Consider the following 26,618-nt stretch of genomic DNA (forward strand, 5'->3'; position numbering starts at 1 on the left):
ATGAAAGCACTAAGTTTTAAAAAACCCCAAACCACCATCTCATTTGGCCTATGAATCTTATCAGGTTGCTCCTCTTTGTTCCCTCTGCCCCCCTCTCCTCTCTAAGCCGTGGACCTCCTGCAGCATCTCCCTAATCACAAGCTGAGCGTAGCCTAGGGAGCTGACCATTTGAATAATGGAATGCAAGAGTCAACAGAAAGCAAGGACCAGCTGCTAAAACCCCAGGGGCCAAGTGCTTAGGACAGAGATCTTATCAGCCTGATGCAAAGCAGGCCAAAGGCTCCTCCAGATCTGCGTGCCTGATCTATTATTTTTGCATGAGATTCTACCACTTCCAGGTAGGGAACTTCTCAACAAGGAAAAAGTACATCCTAGCTGCTGCTGCTAAGTCGCTTCAGTCGTGTCTGACTCTGTGCGACCCCGTAGATGGCAACCCACCAGGCTCCCCCGTCCCTGGGATTCTCCAGGCAAGAACACTGGAGTGGGTTGCCATTTCCTTCTCCAATGCAGGAAAGTGAAAGTGAAGTCGCTCAGTCGTGTCCAACTCTTAGCGACCCCCTAGACTGCAGCCTACCAGGCTCCTCCGCCCATGGGATTTTCCAGGCAAGAGTACTGGAGTGGGGAGCCATTGCCTTCTCCGACATCCTAGCTGCACCTGATGCTAAAGGTGAAGCTCTAATACTGTGCCCACCTGATGCGAAGAACTGACTCACTGGAAAAGACCCTGACACAGGGAAAGGTTGAAGGCAGGAGGAGACAGGGACAACAGAGGATGAGATGGTTGGATGACATCACCGACTCTGTGGACATGAGTTTGGGCAAGCTCCAGGAGACGGTGAACGACAGGGAAGCCTGGCGAGCTGCAGTCCCTGGGGTCACAAAGAGTCGGACATGACTGAGTGACTAAACTGAAGTGAGCAATGCCCAAATGTTCATCTCTGACCTCAGCAGGACTTTCTCCATGGTCCACACTCAGCGGAAGTTCACTGAGGCTGAGAGAAAGGATGCGTGAACAAGCGATCACGCTAAGTCGCTTCAGTCCTGTCCGAGTCTGTGTGACCCTATGGACTGTAGCCTGCCAGGCTCCTGTGTCCATGGGATTTCCCAGGCAAGAATACTGGAGTGGGTTGCCATGCCCTCCTCCAGGGGATCTTCCTGACCCAGGGATCAAACTCCAGGGTCTCCCCTACATTGGCAGGCAGGTTCTTTACCACTCAGTACCACCTGAACAAGCACTAGGTATCAAATTGGAAGCACAAAGATACAACATTTCATTGCGGCCAGTCCAAGACGCACAATTTCAAAGGATTTAGCTAAAAACTGGTAACAGGACTCTTGAACCCTCAATCACATCCAGGGTTTAAATGGGTTAGAGCACATGGAGATTGGGAGAGGTTCTTTCTCCACTCCAGTATTCTTGCCTGGAGAATCCCAGGGACGGGGGAACCTGGTGGGCTGCAGTCTATGGGGTTGCACAGAGTCGGACACAACTGAAGCGACTTAGCGGCAGCAGCAGCTTTCTTGGGAAGGAATGATGCAATGATTCCCACCAGGCCTACTCAATGAGAAAGGCCCACAGCACCACTTAGAGAGACTGGACAGGGGTCTGATCCTCGCCTGGAAAATCTACAAGTTTGGAGAGAAACTGGCCTAAGTTCTAAGGGTGGGAATGAAGGCATGGTAGCTGCTGGGCTGTGATCAGCCTGATGCTGAAGTTTATCTGTGCACAGATGTCTGTCTCCTGTAAACCAGACATAGGCAATTCATGGAAGAGTAGTAAGCTGTCTTGGATTCTGTCTAACAAAGTGGATTACAAGGTGAAGAGGGCAGAGAGAGGCCGAGTCCCAGACAGAAAAGCAACAAAGCAGAACCTGCAACACAGGAATCAGAGGGGTCCCTAGTGACGGTCCAGGAGTGGAACCAGGAAGAGAGAGGGACCTTCCAAGGCCTCCTCTGCTGGTTTGCTAGGACTGTGTAACCAAGTGTCACATCTGGTGGCTTATGCAACAGAAATCTGTATCCTCACCGTTCTGGGTGCTAGAAGTCCAAGACAGCGGTAACAGCAAAGCCAATTCTGATTTATTCTGAGGCCTCTTGGACTGCAAGGAGATCAAACCAGTCCATCCTAAAGGAAATCAGCCCTGAATATTCACTGGATGGACTGATGCTGAAGCTGAAACTCCAATACTTTGTCCACCTGACGCAAAGTGCTGGCTCATTGGAAAAGACCCTGATGCTGGAAAGACTGAAGGCAGGAGGAGAAGAGGACGACAGAGGATGAGATGGTTGGATGGCATCACCAATTCAATGGACGTGAGTTTGAGTAAGCTCCAGGAGTTGGTGATGGACAGGGAAGTCTGGCATGCTGCAGTCCATGGAGTTGCAAAGAGTCAGACACGACTGAGTGACTGAATTGAACTAAGGCCTCTCTCCCTGGTTGTAGATGGCTTCCTTCTCCCTTTGTGTTCATGAGCCCTTCCTCTTTGTATGTCTTTGTCCTAATGTCTTTTTATAAGGACACCAGTCACACCCATATAGTCTCATTTATCTTAATCGTATCTTTAAAGGCCCTACCTCCACAAACAGTCGCATCCGAAGTACCAGGGGTCAGGACTTTAACATACGAATTTTAGGAGCACATGGTCCAACCTAAAATACCTCCTCAAAGAGCAAGAATCAGCTCAAAATATCTGTCAGGATTAGAGAGCAGAGCACTGTCTTCCTGCGTACCACCAAGTAAGAACTTTCTCATTCTTCTCACCTCTCATCTCCCCTCTCCTGTCTCCAGTTTGTTTTGCAACCCTGGAGGGGACACAAACCGTGACAGTCAGATAAAGGGAGTAGAATAACAGGAGAAAATGGAGAAAGAGAGGAAAAGAAAGATATTTTCTTTTAAATCGAATTTGAAATTTTTATTTTAAATCAGGCATTCCAAGTTCTAAATTAAGAGTATTTAGCAACTGAAATTGACTGTAGACTTTTTTAATCTAATCAGAAAGTGATAGATTTCACCCAGAGGCATGAGATAGACTAACCTCTCTGAATAAATTTTAAAGAGTCAGTGGGACACAAAACACAGCTGCTTTGTGATCAGATTTTAGGTGTCTTATTTATTCCACAGACCAGATATGTATAAATAAATGAATGAATGACTCAACAAACATGCAAACTTTACTAAGCATTAATTATGGGCTGAGTGCTTTCATATATTCACTAAGGTGCAGGTGAGATAAAAGATTGCCCAGATGATAAAGAAGAGGGAAAGGTAAGAGGGAGAAAAAAAGACACAGGCAGGAGTTTCATTCTGGCGATGAATCCTGTAATATCTCACTCCCTCCCCCCAAAAATGACCACACTCTTAAAACCATAAACGCCATCCAGATAACCTACCATAATGATCATGAAGGGAAACTCTTAAGAACATTAATCTCCCTCCCTATATTCACAACTTGCCTTTATCAGGGGATGACATTTCTTTTGAGAAACAAATACATCATTCTTCTTTAAAAACAAAACCTGCCATCAATGAGGACTGATCTTGGTCCATGAATCAGTGAGAGCCACCAGCATTGATATAAATAAAACTGGTCGGGGCTCTGGTAACATTACTATCTGGGCTGTCAAATCTGCCGCTCACATGCTCCAATAAACCTACCAAAGAAAAGCCCCAAGGTTACCTCATGCCCTAAATCCATCCAATTTAAAAAGCATGGGCTTGATCAAAACAAGCTACCTCTGGAATACAAAAACCACTCCAGGACTAAGAAACGCCACGGGATTATCCCTCCTTTTGAGGTTATTTTTAAGCTGATCTCTAAAATGCCCAGTTTCCAGGGTGTATTTCCAAATCTTTGATGTTGGTGTCAACAGCTCTATCAAGACATAACACTGTGTTCATCTCTCAAGCAAAAAAGCTGCCCTGCACACATCTAGCAATCAAACCCAAACAGCAAGGGGTATGTGCTAAGCGCCTTACCATCTCCATCTCAAGTCCATTTCTTGGCTTTCCCCACCTTAAAATCCTTAAGAATCATTCAAGTTTAAAAAGACAGGGCCACTCCTCAAATGTTACTGGTGAATATATAAAATGTGGAAAGCACAAAGTCACTGTGACAAGTAGTTTGGCAGCTTAGGTTAAATATGCATTTACCATTCAACCTGGCAATTACGCAATGTGTCTTGCCAAAAGAAATGAAAACACGTGTCCACAGAGAGGTGCACATGAATGTTCAGGGCAGCAGTATTCAGAATCGTGAAAAAGTGGAAACTGAAACACCCACCAAGTAAGGTAAACAAAACATGGCATTTCCATACAGGGGAAGGCGGACTCTCCTGGACCAAAGAGGAACCAAGGGTTGATACATGCAGCGTGAAACCATTGCCCCAAGTGAAGGTCAGACACAGAGACCACACAGTGTAAGATTTCATCTGTAGGACATGTCTGGAACTGGCAAATTTATAAACAGGAAGTAGATTAGCAGTCGCCTAGGGCTGGGGATGATAAGGAGGAATTGCAAATGAGCATGAGGGCTGTTTTGGGATGGTGAGAGAGATGCCTTAAAACTCAATTGTGGTGATGATTCCACAGCTCTGTAAATTTATTAAAAATTGAGCAGTACTGTATACTAAAAATGGTAAATTCTGTGGAATATAAATCATACCTCGATGAAGCTGTTTTTAACAAGATGAAATACAAAAAGTGAAATGCTAAGTTGCTAGGTAGTGAAAAACAGCTTTAGAGTGCGAGAGGGTAGCTCCCTGGATGGTTATACCAGATTCCCTTGGTTTTACTCTAGAAAGATTTAATGGTCAAATGTTGGCTTACTGTGACATCATCGGTTCTTTGACTTGGCTTTAAAATGGGGTAACTCAGACTCTCCACAATCTTGGATGCAGGAAGTGTCATTTACGATGGTCACAATGGTTCTAATAAATCAGTCATCCAGTGCCTCAGATACTTTTTGAGGATAAGGGATAAATAAGTTAACAACATGGATACTGTGAATTCTGACGCCCTAGAAGCAGGAGGGGAACAGCAGATGGAGAGCACAAAAATCATTTCTGGCTGTCCCAGCTACCATGTTGGGATGTCATTCGAACACCACGTACTCAAATCGTTTATTCTCATCTCCAGCCCTGGTCACTTGAAGGCACGTCTCTGCATTTTCTCTAACCTAACACATTACCTTGTGGCATGCTGTCTGCCCCATGACTCTCAGTGCCCAACCTTCTTCTGATAACTGCATTTCTTTCTAGAAAGCTGTCCTCCTATTCCCTCCCCACACCCCCCCCCCCCCCCCCCCCCCCCGCCCCCCACCCGACTCCAACCCAGTTACAGCCTGACCTTAGCTGTTCCCAAGAGATGGAAAGGCGTCCTTAGGAAGGCTACCAGAGACCCTCCCTGGGATTCTGGGTTGGGGAAGAGGAAAGGGACAGGGAAGGAGTGAGTACAAGAAGAAGGAAGGGAAGGGAGTAGAACGGGGAAGAAAAAGGGAAGATTAAAGCCTTCCTCTCCGGTGGAGAACTAGGAAAATGTGAGCCTGGCAGCTGTCCAAGACACTCCTAAGCCAGAACAGAGAGCTGGTTTGAGGGAGGGAACCAGAGAGGCCCTGACACCCTTTTAGCACAGAATTTGGAATCCCATGAGCCAAGCTGCCCCTCGATTCCTCACCCCAACCTACGTGCGTGCAAAGCCACTTCAGTCGTGTCTGACTCTTTGCAATTCCATGGACTGTAGCCTGCCAAGCTCCTCTGTCCATGGGATTCTCTGGGCAAGAATACTGGAGTGGGTTGCCATGCCCTCCTCCAGGGGATCTTCCTGACCCAGGGATCAAACCCATGTCTCTTGTGTCTCCTGCACTGACAGGTGGGTTCTTTACCACCAGGGCCACCAGGGAAGCCCTCCCTCCTATCCTAAGCTAGTTCAAGTTGAGTTTCTGTGACTTGCAATCAACGAATATTGACAAATCCTCTGGTGCCTTCTCACGTAGTCAATCTCGCTCAGGCTGTCACCTTAGACACCACAGTAAAAGAGGAGCCTGGAACCTTGGCAGCACTGCTGTAGTCTGTATGTCTGTCTGTTCAGCTCATTTGGAAGCCTGTAGTTAAATTCACTGTAAGAACCTACAGAACCGAAACACACTCTCAGAGTCTAAGTGGTTCAATAGAGTGGGGTGACCTACAAGGTCCCCTCTGTACCCATAGGTTAGGGAGGGCCTATTTATCATCCATTTGTTTGGCTATTAGCTGCTCCCTGATCTGCCAGCATACCCTCACCCATCCCCACCTCCAAGCATTCCATTCTTTCTTCACCACAGAAGACATGGCCAGCAAACCCCACCTTCTGGGTTATTTCCACTCTGAAAATATGACCGGCTCTTTCGCTCTCCTACAGGAACCTGCCAACAAGGAAAACAATCACGAGTAACTGGAAATGAATAGAAATGGACTGTTAAAAACCCTCACGAAATGAAAAACCATTGTAACAGCTGGGTCCTGAAGGACCCTGTGATGTGGCTCAGGAGGAAGACAGAGACTTCTGGGTGGGTGGGGCAAGGAGATGGGGGCAGACAGTGGGGAAGCTGCCTGGAGGAGGGGGTGAAACGGTGGGGTTCAGCTGGATCAGGAGACCTCAGGCACCAAGGATAATTCTCAGAGCAGTTCATCCTTGAATATCGCTGAAGATATGATAAAGAAGCATGCTTTCACTCAGCCTAATTGAGTCTAAACAAGACAGCTGGAAAAGAAGCCCGACACGGTGGCTCAGTCACCAAGCATCACCCCCTAGGGGTTAGGCTGGCCTGGATTTGCCACACTACTGTCCTGGCAGCGCAAATGGGAAAGCCTTCCAGATCCTTTCCACTAGAAGCCCCAGGCCACTCCAAGCCCGTGCTCTGTCGTGGGAGCCTAGGACCATCTGCACAGTGAACACAGACTCTGTTGACTGAACCTGAGACCCTGGACCTTCTTTCCATTTTCAACCATTTTCTGTACTGAGAGATAGATAAAACAGCATTAACATAAAGGATGGGGAATATGTCTGTCACATGCAACAAAGATTTAAAACGCACTCTCCTCCACCCTGGGCCCCACACACAAACTCACATACCTGGCACCTGATCCCATGAGGCTCTAAAGAGTAAAAACATCTCGGCTACTCAAGAACTCGCAACTTAAGAGGAAAACTAAGAAATCCATACTGTCTTGTTTACCCATAGGCACTGCCTACCAACTCCGGGCCAAGCCCTGCCTACAACAAAGGGAAAAAAAAGTCCATGCTGATTAACACACATGCAAGAAAGCAGAGACACATAGATTTGTAAACCAAGAACACAGACGTCCACTATTTCATGTGTAATCAGATGATGATGAAGCTAGTGAGCTATCATACTTCTCTAAGGAAGCACTGAAAATGAAGGGCAAAATTCCAGATAACTAGGTAAAGACACAGGGAAGCTTAATCAAACCTGCATCTACTGAGGGCATTCTAAGTGTCAGGTTGGACTGGAGTTACAGGACCTACAAAAAGACATACTACTTCGACCAGTGCTGTCCCATACTGCAGTCATTAGCCACACGTGGCCGCTAAGCATCTGAAACATGGCTAACACAAACTGACACACGTAAGTGGAAAATACACTGACATGTGTAGGTGGAAAATACACAATGGATTTCAAAGATTTACTATAACAAAAAGGTCAACTATATCATTAATAGCTTGACTGAATACACGTTGACAGAATTTTGGATATACTCGATAAAAATAAGATGATTACAATCTCAGTTGCTTCATTTTCCTTCTCTTGTCTACTAGAAACTTTGAAATGACTTGTGATGGCATGTATTTATGGTTTACTTATATTCTATTAGACAGTAATGATTCACATTTTCCCCTCAAAGACTGGCACAACTGGCAATTACAGCATCTTATTATTATTATAAGGCAGGCACAAAATTAAGGGGAAAAAAGTATAGGTTATCATGTTTAACATTCACTTACTATCAAATCATAAAGCTTAGATCTAGTAAATCCCACAAGTTGGTAATGGATGAAAGTTAGTTTAAAAGATTCACTCTGCCACATGCAGAAGAAGGGATGATTAACCAACAATTTCATTTCAAAGCTCAGCTCAGAGTTCTGTGACATCATAGAGGGGTGGGATGGAGGCTCAAGAGCGAGGGGATATATGTATACTTATGTTGCGGTACAACAGAAATTAACACAACATTGTAAAGCAATTATCCTCCAATGTAAAAAATTTTTTAAAATTTCATTTCCAGACTGATGGACTTCTATGCAAACTATTACTCTGTTATATATGGTTCAGAAAACATGTCTGTTTTTCTCTATCAACAGGTGGACAATTTTCCAAAGGATTCAAAAGGGAATTTAATTTCCCCATCACTTCATTCTGGACACTACTATCTTCATTTTAACCACAAGATTACTCCTCTGTGCCTAGATGGTGACTGAAACAAAAGCTGTCTGGTGAGACACAACGGAATTTGTTAACACAACTGGGAATAGGCTTGATCACAACTATAGGAAATATGCCTTTATACTGTCCACATTATGTAAGGATATAAAGAAGGACTAAACGGAGGAATGATAACACAGGAAAACATAGTCCCAAACTACACCGAAGATACCTGGCAAATGTGTTTCAGTGACAGATGAGGGCAACCCCTTTTTAGTGCTATAGCTTATAATGGCAGGTGCAATCATATTGGCCAATCAATCAACAGTTCTTCAAAGGTAGGATACAGAACATGATAACCTTAGTAATATTCACAATAGCTATCATTTACATGACTACTTTGCAAAAAAAAATTTTTTTTTTTTACTATCTGATTTAAACGAGTTTTATTTAATGCTCACACCACTTCAAAATTAGATGCTATTGCTTTTATTCTCAGTTTCAAGATTAGGAAATTGCCACCAAGAAAGTTTATTTGGCCAAAGTGGCACAATTTAAAAATAGAAGGCTGGGTTGACACTTAAATTTCGTTTCTGAGCTGCATATTAAACAGCACTAGTAATTTTTAAAAAAAGTCTGACCAACAGACCAATCTTTTTACAACTTAAAAATTTTGTTGCCTTTAAAGATGGAACAGTCCTCAGATCAGCCACTGGCATATACAGAGCTCCCCCTAGGACATCTGAACAGACCAATATGAAAAAAGGCATTCCCTTCTGGCTGCTTGCCCTCACAACATTCCAGGGGAAGGTGGCATTTTATGTCTTTGTCCTTTTAACATGTGAAGCATATACATAGTGAATAAATGCAATCAGCTCACCAGTCCAGAAAAAAAAAATCCTTTTCCATACAGCTTGGCTAAAGATACCCAGTCAATAACATAAAATGTAAAGATAATTACAGACAAGTGAAGCGGCTATTTTTATACTCAGCTGAGCTGGCAAACTAGACTAGGGTGGAGGTTTCCATGCTTTGGCAACAATATGAAAAAGCAGAACGGCTAGATATTTAAATCCTTCCCCACTACTAGGACATTTCTGTTCCTTAGGAAATTATTCTAATGTCCTGTATACTGGATACCTGTATACAGTATACCTATGTCTTGTATACCTCTTTCCAAGCTATTAAAAAAAAAGGAGGGGGGAAATACTGCAATGTTTTACAACCATTACAAGCACTGATATCATAATAAAAGTGTGTCCTAAAACAATCACCAGTGAGACAGTAATGGGGCAGGGGGTGCAGGCAGTATTTGTTCTGGAAGCCACACACAGAAGCACCCGCAGCCAGCAGGCTGCCACCTCAGATATCACCAGGATAGGGTGAGCTACTCTTTGTTTCTTCTGCCACAGTGGACAAAACACCCATCTGCAATGCAATGAAAATCAAATGCGCTTTGTTCCAAGGGGTATGCACTCAAAATAATCAGGGGTTGTTTTAAAGCAGAAGAAGAAAGCAAGCTTGTTGCCAGACAAGGCACAAGTAGCAACACAGCCGTCCACAGATCTGCTGGGAGACAGGCTGGGACAGGGGGTCATCTCTTTCTAGCTTTTAAAGACTCTAGAGGAGAAGCAATAGAAAAAGTCACCAAACAGCACTCCAAGCACAACCTAAAGTTGGACAGCACAGAAAGAATCTAATTATCAAGGTGTTGCTGACTGGATATATACACAAGGTTAGTGGAAGAAAGGAGTTTTTCCTTAAAAAAAAAAAAACTCTTAGGAAATCCTGGTTGGTATACAGATACTGGTTAGTGTCTATGCCTGTATTTTCTAGTTTCTTCGGATTTCAAAAAAAAGCTCAAAGGGACTTCCCTAGTGGTCCAGAGGTCTCCTTGGTGGCTGAGATCGTAAAGAAGCCGCCTGCAACACAGGAGACCCGGGTTAGATCCCTGGGTCGGGAAGATCCCCTGGAAAAGGAAATGGCAACCCACTCCAGTATTCTTGCCTGGAGAATCCCATGAACAGAGGAGCCTGGTGGACTACAATCCATGGGGTTGCAAAGAGTCAGACAGGATTGACTGACCACTGCTGGATCCAGTCGTCAGACTCCGCACTCCCAATACAGGGGACCCAGGTTCAATCCCTGGTCGGGGAACTAGATCGCACATGCTGCAACAAAGATTCTGCAGGCTGAAAGACCCAGCATAGCCAAACAAATATTTTTTTAAGTAAATAATAAAGCTCAAAGGAAAGAAATGTGAAACTTTTTTCTCAAAAGAGAAAAATGATATAGCCCCAAAGAAAATTAAGGATTTTTTAAAATGATGATTCAAGAAGGTCCTGAGCATATTCGTCGAAGTAAATCGTATCCATGATGAATGTGAATTGAGCCCAAAATAAGATTCACTTGGAGACAGAATGGTAGGCTTCTCCCCACCTGGCTGTGGGTGAGGCCTTTCTGACATGGTTCAACGTGGGACCTCAGAGGCCCACATATGTTTATGGCCCTTGTACAACACAGGTTTGAACTATGCAAGTCCACTTACATGCAATTTTTTTTCAATAAATAGATTGGAAAGCTTTTTGGAGATTTGGGACAATTTGAAAAACCTCACCGACAAACCATGTAGCCTAGAAATAGAAAAAAAAATTTTTAAGGTATATCATGAATGCATAAAATGTGCAGATACCAGTCTATCCTTAAATAGGCATAAGGTGGGTGATATTTAATATAAAACTAATAATGCATTAGGTTTCTTACTGTTTTCTTACTTTGCTTTTAAAAAAAATTACAGTATGCCTCTCTCATAATAGGAGAAACTGCCTATCAGCCTATCAACATGCTAAGCAGCTTTGTTTAAAAATGTAAGTTTTCAATACTGTATTATGAATATAACTGTAATACTGTATACCATAAAATTTTATAAAGATTCATTCATTAGTGTCTAGGCTACACTACCATGAAGCAATTGTACCAATTATACTAAGCAACCTTAAAGCAATCACACCGCTGTTTATTCCTATAAATATGGATTTTTTCACAACTTTTCGTTTTTGATATCCAGTGTTAATAATACATATAACATCGACAGTGTTTTGTATTATAAGACTATACTGATGTGTATACTAACAATTAATCACGTAAACAGATAACGTTAACTTAGAGTATCTATACATTGTATTGTATTGTAGGGTATCAATACATACACAGTACTAGAAGTGTATTTTCTCTTCCTTACACTATTTCCTTAACACTTCTTCTCTAGCTTACTTTATTGTAAGGCTTACAATATACAACTGCACTCATTTCACATGCTAGCAAAGTAATGCTCAAAATTCTCCAAGCTAGGCTTCAAGAGTACGTGAACTGAGAACTAACAGATGTTCAAGTTGGATTTAGAAAAGGCAGAGGAACCAGAGATCTAATTGCCAACATCCACTGAATCACAGAAAAAGCAAGAGAATTCCAGAAAACCATCTACTTCTGCTTCATTGACCATGCTATAGCCTTTGACTGTGTGGATCACAACAAACTGTGGAAAATTCTTCAAGAGATGGGAATACCAGGCTATCTTACTGCCTCCTGAGAAATCTGTATGCAGGTCAAGAAGCAACAGTTAGAACCGGACAAGGAATAATGGATGGTTCAAAATTTGGAAAAGAGTACATCAAGGCTGTATATTGTCACCCTGCTTATTTAACTTATAGGCAGAGTACATCATGCAAAATTCCCAGCTGGATGAAGCACAACCTGGAATCAAGATGGCCAGGAGAAATATCAATAACCTCAGATATGCAGATGACACCACCCTTATGGCAGAAAGTGAAGAGGAACTGAAGAGCCTCTTGATGAAAGTGAAAGAGGAAAGTGAAAAAGTTGGCTTAAAACTCAACATTCAAAAAACTAAGATCATGGCATCCGGTCCCATCACTTAACAGCAAATAGATGGGAAACAATGGAAACAGGGACAGACTTTATCTTCTTGGGCTCCAAAATCACTGCAGATAGTGACTGCAACCATGAAATAAATGACGCTTGCTCCTTGGAAGAAAAGCTATAACAAACCTAGACACCATGTTAAAAAGCAGAGACATTACTTTGCCAACAAAGTTCCATTTAGTCAAAGCTATGGTTTTCCTAGTAGTCATGTCAGGACATGAGAGTTGGACCATAAAGAAAGCTGAGTGCTGAAGAATTAATGCTTTTGAACTGTGGTGTTGGAAAAGACCCTTGAAAGTCCCTTGAACTGCAAGGAGATCGAACCAGTTAATCCTAAAGGAAATCAATCCTGAATATTCATTGAAAGGACTGATGCTGAAGCTCCGATACTCCAGCTACCTGATGCAAAGAGCCCATTCATTGGAAAAGACCCTGATGCTGGGAAAGAATGAAGGCGGGAGGAAAAGGGGCTGACAGAGATGAGATAGTGGATGGCATCGTTGACTCAATGGATATGAATCTGAGCAAGCTCTGGTAGATGGTGAAGGACAGGGAAGCCTGGCGTGCTACAGTCCATGGGGTTGCAAAGTTAGATACGACTGAGCAACTGAACAACAATAAATAATATCTGTAATATACAAAATATGTGCTAATCGACAATTTGTATTACCAGTAAGGCTTCCTGTCAACAGTAGGCTATTAGAAGTTAAGTTCTAGGGAAGTCAAAGTGATACACAGATTTTTCAACTTGGTGGTAGTGGGGTAGAAGGTATCCCCCTAAACCCCTACATGGTTCAAGGGTCAACTGTGTTTTGCTTCTGGCTGCCTTCGCTAAGGAAGAAAGAAAAAGCAACTCACAAGTCCATTAGCCTTGCAGCTCAGAGGTTCCCACGTCCTCTGGGGCAGCTGGGAGGAGCTACTGTGTACAGGCTGCTTCTCCCACCAGTGAAATGTCTATGGGTCAAAACCATCCACCCAAAGTCAGCACTCCCTTTCATTTTTGAAAAGCCATCAATCACAAACAGGTCAACTCTTGTAGGAGGAGATGGTCAAGTTATGTGAGCCTTCTCATCAAACTAAGAGGCTCAGCACAGATCTTGTTAACTCACTGACAAAGCTTGACAAATGGGTTTGTTTATGTGGTTCTTGCCTAGCAGGATCCCAAGGGCCTGGGTTCCAGTTCCTTTTCCAACCTTCCTGTTGCCCCTCAAAGCCATCTGCCTCACCTCGGACTCCCAACCAGACTCCACTGCAGCAAGTCAGAGTTTATACCAGTCTTCATTCATAACACTTGTCCCTTTTGGACTCAGAGGGAGAGGGAGAGGGTGGGATGATTTGGGAGAATGGGAATTCTAACATGTATACTATCATGTAAGAATTGAATCGCCAGTCCATGTCTGACGTAGGGTGCAGCCTGCTTGGGGCTGGTGCATGGGGATGACCCAGAGAGATGTTGTGGGGAGGGAGGTGGGGGGGGGGGGTCATGTTTGGGAACGCATGTAAGAATTAAAGATTTTAAAATTTAAAAAATTAAAAATAAAATAAAATATAAAAAAAATTAAAAAAAAAAAATAACACTTGTCCTTAGCTACCTGTGGGACTCCCAAGGTCACTGTCTATATCAGAGAGAAAAAGAAAAGGACAACACCTAGAAGCCCTGTGCCAAGAGTAGCCAAAACTGAGGCTTACCTCTAGCTTCGCCCCTTATTGACTATGCCACGTTCAGAGGGCTCATTTCTCTTTCCTAGACCTCAACACCTACTGTCGATCGAGTCCCCACCACCACTCCACTCCAACAACTAGAGCCTTGTACTCCAATGGAATCAAATGTGTTCAGTTCAGTCGCTCAGTCGTGTCCGACTCCTTGCGACCCCATGAATCGCAGCACGCCAGGCCTCCCTGTTAAAACTTAAAGTTACATGAAGGCAGGCATTGCTGTTCATCCCCAGATCTTCTATCTACCACTCAATGATTCCACCAAAATGTACTGCTCACAAGGGATTTGATGCTGAGTAAGACAGCCCAGACCTCCAGAATCTGCCAGTCTAGAAGCAAAGTGAGTGGTGCAGACAGAGAAGGTGCTCAAGTCAATTGAAAGAACTTGTCGAAAAAAGCTTACATTATTCACCTTCTGTTATAGCCAGTTCAAATATTCACTAAAGAGATAGAGGATGTCACCTAAGATAGACAGTGACAGAACACGCTCCTTCCTGAGCATGGCTGATGACCCTGGGATGACTCTCTCCCAGCATCTGCTACTTTCCAGAGGTGGGCTAGTTCCTCTGAAAAAGCCAGCTTCTGAGGACCAGCTCCCCAGCTAGGTAATGTGACCCTATCTTCCTTGGGTCCCTTTTGGAGGCAGCCCCATAGCCTAGGAGACTGAGAGGAGAAGGACACAGAATTGGAGACATTCCCCGTACCTGGTTGAGCAGTCAGAGATTGACCCCATGAGCTTAGAAGTGTCGTGTGCTGGACCCAGGGACATCTTCATTCCCTCCTTCAACAGTAAAGGGAGGAAACTGCTGTCCCCTGGAAAGCAGAAAATGGTATGTACCAGCACTAGACCAAGAAATATCCCTGGGGTAAGGAGCGCCAGACCCAGCCTTAGAATCCAGCACATCTCTGTGAAATAGCCATATGACAGGTTTACTACTTATTACTTCTAAATAGCGTTTTACTGCTTCCAACAGAAACAGTTCCTAAAAATCATTGATGGTACATAGACTGGTTTTCCTACTGAGGGTTTAAGACCCACAGTTATTACTTTGCACTTGTGTTGGATAAGGCTCCCCAGGTGGCGCTAGTGGTAAAGAATCTGCCTGCAGTGTAAGAGACACAGGAGACGCAGGTTCGATCCCTGGGTCAGGAAGATCCCCTAGAGGATGAAATGGCAACCCACTCCAGTATTTCTTGCCTGAAAAACCCTATGGACAGAGGAGCCTGGTGGGCTACAGTCCACGAGGTCGCAAAGGGTCACACATGACTGAGCAACAGCACACATACCTGTATGATACTGTCAGGTCTGAGGAACAGTGGCACTTGTTAAAGAACAGACCCCCTTGTCATTGTACCCCCGACCTTATAAGGTGGTTTTTAAAAGTAAATAGGACAAATGCATAAAGATCTTCTAGGTACATTCAACAGATCTTGGGTTAACCTGGGGATTCCAAAGATGTTCACAACTAGGCTGAGCCCAGGGACTTCCACAAACCTTTTGAAACCAACAAAGATCACAAGTGGATAGCATCATTGCATATAAGTGAATTTCCCTCTAGGAAAAGTGGTCCAACACCTGCATCCAATTTGCAAAAATGTCCATCTTTGACTCAAAAATATTTAAGAATTCCTGCTAGATGGCCTGCCTCGGTCTGCAAAATGAACTTCTCTTGGAGGAAAACACTTGACTCTGTGCTGCCCTAGAGCAAAGGAAGCTCCTCAGCCTTTTATTCCCCACCAGTGAGCTCTGCCAAAGCTTTTTTTCCTGGCTGGGTTTCTGTCATTTCAGCCAGCAAAAGGAACTGGACAGACGTAGTGAAAGTGAAAAGAGAGATGCTGCTGGGGTTGCTAATTCTAGAGTCATTTAGCTCTTGAAAAAGAAAATATTCTGGATTAAGCAAACTGAGTTCATCTAGAAGGAAAGAAAAAAAACAACAACTGTAGACTGATATCGCTGTTACCAATTGCAATACTTAACAGGGATAAAAAGAGTTAAGGTTTGAAAGTAATTATTGACAGTGAGGAAAACTGATATAGTAGAGGACAAAGTGCTTATGCTCGATTACTTGACGATAAATTTGCTGTTTACTAAATGCCAATTTTAGAAACAAGTAAAGGAAAAACTTATGTATTTTCTTGCACTATACAATAAACTCCTTGGCCTACAACCCAACTTTTCTCACAACTGGTTTCTGTTCATTTAGAAGCAGGGAGGAACAAGTCATGAACTCCCAAAGATTGCCCCTTACCCAGGGGTGACCGATGGCTGTGGAATTTATAAAGCAAGACACTGTTTCCAGTGAAGGCCAGTTACTACAGGAAGAACTGGAGTAGGTCCCAGGTTCAGGTTAGATAAGGTGAGACCTATCACACAAAATCAGCTGGTGAAGCAGTCAAGACACAGTAACTGTTCCAAAGGCCGCAAGCAGGTTTTTAAACTATATAGGTAAGGCTCAGACAGTAAAGAGCCTGCCTGCAGTGAGGGAGACATGAGTTCGATCCCTGGGTGGGGAAGATCCTCTGGAGAAGGAAATGGCAACTCACTCCAGTATTCTTGCCTGGAAAATCCCATGGACAGAGGAGCCTGGAGGGCTACAGTCCACAGGGTCGCAGAGAGTCGGACATGACTGAAGTGACTTGGCACGCACACACCTCTTTAAAGACCCAACCTCCAAATGCAGTCACATTCCGAGGCACTGGGAATGAGGATTCAATATATAAATATTTGGGGGGGGGGGGGCAGTGGGGAAGGCATACAAAATCCAGTCCATAACAGTTGGCTAAACTTCACTCTTTGCAACTAAGCAGTTTCAAATTAAAAAAAATTAAAAAAATTTAAAAAAAAAAAAAAAAAACAAGGCTCAGAGAGGTGATCTAACTTCCCTGAAAAGGAATGTATCTTCTGAACTTCCGCCTGCATTTGGCTAACTACCTCCACTCCTCGGCCTTTTGATTTCTGTTTCAATTCTCCTCTAGGCTCCTGAAAGTTCAATATCTGATGAACACCCTGAAGGGCTTTATGGCAACATGGGAGGGTGGGTGGGTGTGTACAGTTCAGTGTTAACCACCTACTATGTGACACTCTATTATACACAGAATATAAAACTGAAGAATGAAGCATACTTCAATGAGAAGAGGTTTTGTTTTAAAACACATGTTAAAAAATAAATAAATAAAACACATGTTAAGTCCGCAAAATTACTTGCTAAAATATTGATTATATATACTAATACCCATCAGTGAGCCTGATGTCAAAGGCTGGAGCGGTCTGTTCACTGTAGATGGCTGGAGTTGGGAAACTGAGTTTGATTAACAATCTTTCATTAAACTACTACCACCTGTACTTTTCAGCTCATGGGTAGCAATAAAATAAGAAATAATCTCTAAATCATGCAGCATCTTCATGATTTTCTTAAAAGGATACCATCAGTATCATACACCTATGTAAATAATTAATAGGGGGGAAAAATCTAGAATTCTTTTCACTATCACCCATTTAAAATACACCCAAGAGGCTTTTGATATATTTAGCTTTGTCTTGTCAGCTCCTATATTCATCATTTCTCCTACACAGAGGATATTCAGTTGGCTTTCAGCAAAATAATGCACAGCACTAATAGTGAATGCTTTCAGTACCATGAGTTAAGGACTGTCTGATGTGACAGTTTTTCTTTTACGTATTTCTGGGTATCCTATTTTATATGTTGATTGCTCCTGGATCTTCATACTAAGGTCACCATTCCCCCCAACCAGAGAAAAAAAGAAAACATGACCTCAGGATGAATGCACAAAAATCAAAACAATGATGAATAAACCCTCTGCAACAATTCAGAGAGATACACTTTCTATTCTTGGAAATTCAGTGTGGTGGGTGTTACTCGAGATCATTTCTAGTCTGTTTGGATCCCGTATGGAATGGAGAATGAGCATCACTTGGTCATGCTCATCCACAGATGAACTGTTGGAAGGCTAAGGTACTAGCCTTAGGAAAGGAAAGATGGGTGTGCTTCTGAGCATCATATTATGTTTTCCTCTGAATTCAGGTTAAGGCAAATGTTGCAGAAAAAATTGAAGACACAAGTGCTTTGTGGGATAGATCACAGTGCTTAATACAGTGCTCTGTTTATAAGAACCTGTATTTTTATCCTGATGGAAACTGAAAATACATCTGGGGCACTCAGTTGCAGCCAGGGTAACAGCCAGCACCACTGAGGATATCCAATATGTGCTAAGAAAAAATTTAAGTAGAAAATCACAACAAAAGACATGAAATTCAAATATTTGAGTACTTACTGTGTGCAACACTGTTCTTGACACTACCGATTCAATAGTAAACAAAAGAGACAAAATCCCTGTCTTCATGGAGCACAGATTCTAGTGCAGACAGACTACTAATGTGAACTAAACTAATATTAACTCCTGGCAAATTAGAAGGCAATTACGTGCTAGGAAGAAAATGAAGGAGAAAAGGGAATTCCCTGGTGGTCCAGTGGTTAGGACCCAGAGTTTTCACTGCCAAGGGCCCAGGTTCAATCCCTGGTCCAATAAAAGAACAAGAGAGAGAGAGAGAAGAGCACCAGGGTATGCCACAAAGGGGTGGCCAGAGAAGATGACTTCTGAGTGACGAGCTGAGGGGTTGAGTGGCATAGCCCTGCAGACAGCTGGCAGAAGAGTGATGCAAACCATGGGGAACAGTAAATGCAGTGACTCTGAGGCAGGAGTCTGCCCAGCAACTTGAGGTAACAATGAGGAAACCAAAGGGTTTTAATGCCTTAAACTGCTTCCTGATTAACAGAATTATAATCAGATGGAAAATGTCATGAACACAGCCATATTTTCATACACGCATAGTGCAGGAACATGCCTCTGTAAATGGGTGGTGGCTCAGACGGTAAAGAACCTGCCTGCAATGCCAGGGACCTGGGTTTGATCCCTGGGTTGGAAAGATCCCCTGGGGAAGGGAACGGCTACCCACTCCAGTATTCTTGCCTGGAGAATTCCATGGATGGAGGAGCCTGGCACGCTGCAGCCCATGGGGTCGCAAAGAGTCAGACACGACTGACTGTCACTTCACTTAAGCCCCTAATCTTTCCAAGCTTGAAGAAATGAGGAAGAGAAAGTTGAGCAAGTAATCCAGGGTTACACCTGGGTGACCAGCCAAGAAAAGGCTTTAGTATAAATATCCCAGACTCGCATCACACTTTTGTCTCAAGCTTCGATCCCTGGATTGGGAAGACCCCTTGGAGAAGGGAACGGCTACCCATTCCAGTATTCTGGCCTAGAGAATTCCATGGACTGTATAGTCCATGGGGTTGCAAAGAGTGGGAGACAACTGAGCAACTTTCACTTTCCCACTTTAAAATTAAGAGGTGCTCGTTTTTCTAAACAAAAAAAAAAAACTGAAAAAACCGACGAACTCAGCCAACTAACATAACCTTAAAAGCTAAAACATCAATTTCACTTTTCATTCAGCAAGTAAGTGAGAGACCCTACATATACCCTACATACATGCTAAAGAAGAAATAATAAATGCCTCATTACCTAGATTCCACTCCCCAGCAATCAACTGTATAGGTGTGTTTCACAGAGAAATGGCTCAAGGAGAACACATTTCAGATGCTGACTGTAGCATTGTTAAGTTAAAAAAAAAAAGTAGAAAAAGATCAACTGTCCTATGCAGAAAAAGTGTAACAGTGAAAAACTGGAAACTCTCAAATTTTCTCTTGGCAAGGGAAAGAACATGCTATAATTTATTCATACACTAGAATTCTCTGCAGCAGCTAAAGTAAATAAGATCTACAGGCATACTCAAACACATACTGACAAATTTAAAAATGCAAGCTGTATGTATATAGAATTATGCTACTTAAATAAAATGTTAAGCTTGGGGATATGGTTTGTAGATATGTAACACAGAAGTACAAACATGTTTGGACACTCTGTATACTGATTTCACAGTAGTGGTTATCTGAGGATGGATGTTGAAGAGGAGGGATGGATAAAATATTTCAGTTGCAGTTTAATTTTAACGAGAGGGGGATATGAAGCAAATATGGAAAGATTAGTAACTCAAACATAAGTAGTGGAAAATGGAAGCCTTACTATGTTCTCTTTATGTATGTTTGAAATTGTTCATGCTTTTACTTTAAAACAGGAAGGACAGAAGGAAGGGATAGACAAAGCTCCTCCGCCACATTCCAGTAACTCCAAGGCCAAGTTTCCCTAACTTTCAAAGCTCAGGTTCTTCACCGTTAAGAGGTGAGTGATGCTAAATGTGCGTGCCTCAAAGATGCTACAGAAGTGGCAGTCTGGAGACAGAACTTCATTGTCAGATACAATTCTGGCAGACAAGGGCACTACATCGTGTCCCCATTGAATCTCCAGGGCCCAGCAGCCATTACTTTATTTCAATTTTATAGATAATAGTAATAAGATTTTTCAAGAGGGTTATAACCCCCACCCCCACCCCCAAAAAAGGCATAAAAACACATCTAAGGAGTGTAAATGACACAACAAATGCTTTACTGAAGCATCTCAATGAATGCAGATAGCCCAGAATGGACCACCTCTCCCACTCCAAGTCATGCAAGGACTAGTTAAAAATTGTTTAAGAACAGGATAAAATTCCTCACATAAAGTCAACTATTTTACAAGAAAAAGAGAAAAAAATATGACACTGGTTAAGCATCACTAAGAAAGGATAATCAGATTACATCCATCAGTAATAAGATTCCCAGCCACACCTGTAAACAGGACTCCGCAGGCTGGAGACCAAGCAATCAAAATCCAGCCTCCCTGTGATGCGCTGTCTCCTTTGAAAGTTTGTCCAAACCTCAAGAAGGTGAGACTCTCCTCGCTAAGATGAGCTTCTGCTACGTCTTACTGACCGACAAAACCAACTCCTCTCTCAGCCAAGCTCTGAGGAGCTTGAGATCCCATTCTCCAGAGAACCGGCAATGTTTCCCCATTCCAGGGCGCTCGGGAGTCTCCTCTCCCGGAAAGAAAACAGAGCCCGTCTAAATCACCTGTGAGCCTGCGGCCAAGCGAAGCCGCAGGTCCAGGTGAGCGACCTCGAGTTCGCACATTTCCCCAATCATCGGAAACGAAGTTGCGCTGAGCCGGGCTCTTCGGAGAAGCGCAAGCCTAGCCACAGGACTCAGCGCTGGGAGATCACTTGCAACCTCTCCACTTTACCCCGGGCTCCATCTACCGCGTCTGCGGTCTCTCCCGGCTCTCGGCCCCACCCCCCTCCACAAAAGCGGGGTACGAGGTCCACAGCAAAGGACAGCGCGAGCCTAGGGTTAGCTGACGAACTCTGCAAACTGCAGAAACTAAACCGCGGGCACACTACCTGCCCGAGCCAGCAGCGAAGGGAGGAGGGTGGATTAGGGAGGATACCCACCCTCCTGGGCAGAGGATGGGGTAGATGGCGGGCGGGCGCCCCTCTTGCGGCTCCAAGAACTCCCTCCTCCCGAAGTCTGCTCGAACTCCAGCATCCCTCCTCCCGGCCCTCCTCGGAGCTGCGGTGGGAAAAAGGACCCGAAAGACGGGGGAGCTGGGGCGCAGTTGGAGGCCCGGAGTGGTCCCGCCTGCACCCTGAGGGCTCCCGGAGTCAGGAGGAGAACAATAGCAGACCCTCGGTCGCCCGAGCCCTCCGAGTCTCCCGCTCGCGCCTTCTTCCCCAGCTCCTCCAAGTTCAGCGCGGAGGCGGGTCGAGTCCAGAATCGGGGATCTGGGGGAGCCAGACGCCGGGCGGACCGGGCAGGTGGGACTGGGAGCGGGCTCGGGGTACCCAGAACGCCCCGCCGGCGGTGGGGGGGGCTAGTCATTCATTCCCACCCGCGGTCCCTCCGCACCTACCCCTGCCCCAGCCGGCCTGCGAGTGACGGGGAATCAGCAGGAGAAAGCCCCTCTCCTAACTTGGCGCGCCCTCCCTCTCTACTCGGACCCCCACTATTCCTCTCTTCCTCTGTTTCTCCTCCTGCCCTCTGCAGACGCTTGGCGGCAGGCGAGGAAAAGGGACTGGCGGCGGGACCCTCGCAGCCACTCCGCCCTGCGCGTCCTCCGCGCCTCCTACCGTCATCGGAGTCCCAGACACAAAGGCGGGGACCCGAGCTGAGGACCCCGCGGCCGGGAAGCCTCCCGACGCCGCGCACTCACCCCATCTAGGCGGCAGCAGCGACTCCCCGGGTCGGCCCCGCTGGCTGCGCCACCCCGCCCGCCGCTTCCCCAGGAAAACGCGGCCGCCGGGCTCGCTTCCTGCTCGGCTTCCTGAGCCTCGGTCCCTCCTCCTCCTCCTCCCCCCGCTGCGGGGGTCCGTGGGCGCCGCGGCTCCGGGGCTGGGCCGGCGGGGCGGGGGCGGCGGCAGCACCACCACGTGGCCGCCCGGCGCCGGCCCCCGCCGACCCGGATCCCGCGGGAGCCGGGAGGGAGGTGCTAACCATTCCCCTCCTCTTCCACCGCGCGCGGCCCCAAATTCCGCGAGTCAGGTGATCCGGCCCCGCGCTCCGGCCGCAACCTGCGGGAGGTGCTCCTGGCCCGCGCGGCCCAAGCGTCCGCAGCCTGTTTGTAGTTTTCCACGGATCGTGGGATTCTGCCCCGTGGATCTGTTTGCATCATCGTCACCTGAAGCTAATGGAAACCACCGGTGTTCTGACCCCCTGGATTTTAGAAAGGATGAGATCCTGAATAGTATTCATTTCTGGTTAACGTCCAAAGTGTTGGTGTTTGCAAGTCACTAATCCAAGCGCCTTCTACCCAGAATCAAATCGGTCATAGTTTCCAAAATTATTGAACAGAAAGGAAACTAAAACCTGCTCAGAGTCTCTGCACTGAACCAGTTGGTCGGAGCGACTGTTTGCTGACGTTCATCAGGTGGCAAGAGAAAACTACCAGCCTTCAGCGCTGCTCGCGAGTTGGAAAGGAGACGCCTACTGTCTGAACTGAGAGGCACCCTGCGGAACGCCCTCCCTGTGGGGTCTGGGATGCTGAGGGACCCGGCCTCAGGCCCCTCAGAGCTCCTCTCCCTTCCCCAGCCCCCTGAGCCCCTGCGTTTGAATCGTAATGGACTCTTGCTTCAACTCCAAAGGATTTCAAAGCTTTCCGCCTCTCCATTAATTTGGGACGCCTTTGCGATTCATTCTGGTTATGCCAACCAGCTATGGCTTTAAAAGTCTTTTCACCAAAGCCCCTGTGTTCTGTTAACTCCAAGTCCTTTGCAGGAAGCTTTCTGGAAATAAATATGTGGTATGAGTCCCTTTTTGGTGAGATAAAATCAAATTCAAAGCAATTGAATTTTTTAAAAAATTCCAACACAAATGAAATTCACCTAAGTTCAGTTTATAATGTCTTAAACAGATCCTCACGACTACCAGTCAGACTTTATCTGTACCCCTACCTCCCCACTACCACCACCACCAGCAACAAGCCAAAGGAACAGCCTGTCTTAGCTTTAACAGGTAACATCAGAGACAAAAGCTATGTAACTAGCTGCACGGTCTTCCCTGCCTAAATCATAGGTCAGCAATTTCTTAGAGAAGTGATGAATAGCTGGTTTAAAGCAAGATGTACCCTCCTCTTCCTGTCTTTTATCCCTCTCAAATAAAATCATCCTCTAAAAGACGTCATAAACTTCTTTTTGGTTCAATGCTGGCAATTTCCACAGAACAGTTATTCATTGCAGTTCACATGAATGGTGTAATGTAGGGTATTTTGGGGGAACCATATTGCCACGTGTTAGTTTTCTGTTCCCATTTCAGCAGGTCAGTCTCGCTAAACAGTGGCAGCTGGGAAGATGTGCACTGGAGCACACTGTCCTGTGCTGCCTTGAAAAGTTGTGTGCTGTGCTTAGTCGCTCAGTGGTGTCCAGCTCTTTGTGACCCCCATGGACTGCAGCTCTCCAGGCTCCTCTGTTGATGGGGATTCTCCAGGCAAGAATATTGAAGTGAGTTGCCGTGCCCTCCTCCACGGGATCTCCCCGCCCCAGGGATGAAACCCACCTCTCTTGCCTCTCCTGCATTGCAGGCGGGTTCTTACCACTAGCGCCCCAGCTACAGAATACGCACCACCTTCCACCAACCCTGGGATTGAACCCAGGTCTCCAGCACTGCAGGGGGCGGGGGGGGGGGGAGAGGGAGGGAGTGGGGGCTGTGGGGGGTTCTTTACCGTCTGAGCCACCAGGGAAGCCCGCCTTGGAAAGTTAACATGTGCATATTCTGTAGCTGGGGCTTCCCAGCTGGTGGTAGTGGTAAAGAACCTTGCCTGGAGAATCCCATGGACAGAGAAGCCTGGTGAGATACAGTCCCTAGGGTCGCAAAGAGTCGGACTGAAGCGACTTCACACACACACGTTCTGTAGCTGAAGGAGTTAAAAGAGCAAACAATAATTGTGTAAGGCTTCCCTGATGGCTAAGATGGTAAAGAATCTCCCTGCAATGCCAGAGATCCAGGTTCCATCCCTGCGTTAGGAAGATCTCCTGGAGAAGGGAATGGCAACCCACTCCGGTATTCATACCTGGAGAATTCCATGGACAGAGGAGCCTGGCAGGCTACAGTCCATTGTGCTGCAAACAGTTGGATACAACTGAGTGTTTAACACACACAGGATCATCAACATTTTATTCATAAAATAAGAACATTATTCATAGAATAAATTATTTTTCTCTTTTACACGACCAGACCCTGTCCCAGCCACCTGCCTGGGAGTCCACCCACCTTTGTGAGCTCTGAATGGTTCCCACAGGTGGCTCGTGTGCTTATTCTCCTTAATTTATAATCCCACCTTTTCCATCAGCAAGTCCAGCTCCAAGTGAAAGATTGTTGTGGAGGAAAGGACTCTTATAGTTAATCCACTGTGCTAAGACCCTTTTCCAGATCTCCACCTCTGTTGAAATGGAGACCACCAGCTTCAGACCAGCTTCACAACAGAAGTTCTGCCCCTGTAGGGAGATTGGTGGTCAAGTGTATGTCTGAGCAGGGTCTTCTCATTGGTTGTTTTCACCCAGGCCTTTTAGAAAATGCTAATTGGGATTGGGATACATTGATGAGACCCTCTGATGGAGACCTTGCCCAGCTGAAAGGGTTTGAGACATGGAAGCATCTCAACTGCATAAAAATTTGGGGGGCTGTAAACAGCATGTTGAACTTCAATAGGAGAATAACCCCCAAATCAAAGTAACTATGGTGTGATGTATAGTATTGGGAGTAAGAAGAGCCAGGGGACCAGATTTCCCAACCCTTCTGTTTGACTCACTTTCCATTTGAACTTCACCACATATTTGGATCTCTCCTGGGCCACTTTCCCAGTCAAAGAGAACACTGAATTACATGGCCTCTAGAAGAAGGCAATGGCAACCGACTCCAGTACTATTTCCTGGAAAATCCCATGGATGGAGGAGCCTGGTGGGCTGCAGTCCATGGGGTCACTAAGAGTCGGGCACAACTAAGCGAATTCACTTTCACTTTTCACTTTCATGCATTGGAGAAGGAAATGGCAACCCACTCCAGTATTCTTGCCTGGAGAATCCCAGGGACAGAGGAGCCTGGTGGGCTGCCTTCTATGGCGTCGCACAGAGTCGGACACGACTGAAGCGATTTAGCAGCAGCAGCAGCAGCAGCAGCCTAAGACCACTCCTTCAGTTTGAACAGCTTTCACCAGCTATATCACCCTCACATGTGTTTGGCAAAGTATCTGATCTAACAGGTCAGTCTTGCCACGCCAACAAGATTGTAAATCCTAACAGTCTTGCCATCCAGGACTTAGCAGGATCCATAAATTAAATCCATTGGTTGGTAGGGCTCAATTTTCATTTTTGAAATTAAATAATGTCACATCCCTTTTTTCTTGCTCCATCTCTTACCAATACTAGTTCTTCCCAAATTAAGAACTTCTAGAGTTTGAGGAACCAAAGCTAAGACTTGTTGGGATTAAAAAAAGCTATCCCTGAAGGAGAAAATAAAGATGGCCAAAAAGTGCCAGAGCAAAAGTTACCCCTCCACTTTCTCTGGTGTTTGGTCAGGATCTGACTGCACCTCTGGGTCTAGTTAGAGGCAGCATAATTGAAAGGAATGTGGTGATATTGGGCCCAGTCCAGAGAATGGAACAAAAACACAATCAGAAGGCTGGAGAGAGATGATCTGTGGGGAGAAGCCAAAATATGTGTGTGTGCTAAGTCACTCAGTCATGTCTGATTCTTTGCAGCCCCATAGACTGCAGCCCACCAGGCTTCTCTGTCCATGGGATTCTCCAGGCAAGAAAACTGGAATGGATTACCATTTTCTTCTCCAGGGGATCTGCTCGACCCTGGGATCGCACCCATCTCCTGTGTCTTCTGCACTGGTAGGCAGGTTCTTTACCACTGAGCCACTTGAGAAGTCCCCAAAGCCCAAATATTCACAACAAAACCACCTTCTGTGTTTTCTTGGTGATGTTTCCAAATAGGAGGAAACTGTGACATGGGAGAAAATAAAATAACTCTGACATTTCTTCTCATAATGTGACAAGACCCTAGTAATAAAGAAACTTGCAAACGCTGATTGGTCCATG

General features: G+C 45.2%; 1 protein-coding gene across 48 annotated transcripts in view; it reads right to left on the bottom strand.

The window, feature by feature from the left end:
• Positions 1-22,348, bottom strand: part of RAI14 (retinoic acid induced 14) — a 162,174-nt gene extending 139,826 nt beyond the window's left edge. For 11 of the 48 annotated variants that reach the window (XM_027980133.2, XM_060400527.1, XM_060400514.1 and 8 more), the window contains exon 1: positions 22,236-22,348. The gene's annotated coding sequence lies outside the window, so the exon portion shown is untranslated. Of the gene's footprint in view, positions 1-6,286; positions 6,399-14,779; positions 14,889-21,935 lie in introns of all 48 variants that reach the window. The other 37 variants (XM_060400538.1, XM_060400528.1, XM_060400516.1 and 34 more) reach the window with 6 other exon arrangements.
• Positions 22,349-26,618: the final 4,270 nt, after the last annotated feature.

This window comes from Ovis aries, chromosome 16 (assembly GCF_016772045.2).
Source record: "Ovis aries strain OAR_USU_Benz2616 breed Rambouillet chromosome 16, ARS-UI_Ramb_v3.0, whole genome shotgun sequence".
Taxonomy (NCBI): Eukaryota; Metazoa; Chordata; class Mammalia; order Artiodactyla; family Bovidae; genus Ovis; species Ovis aries.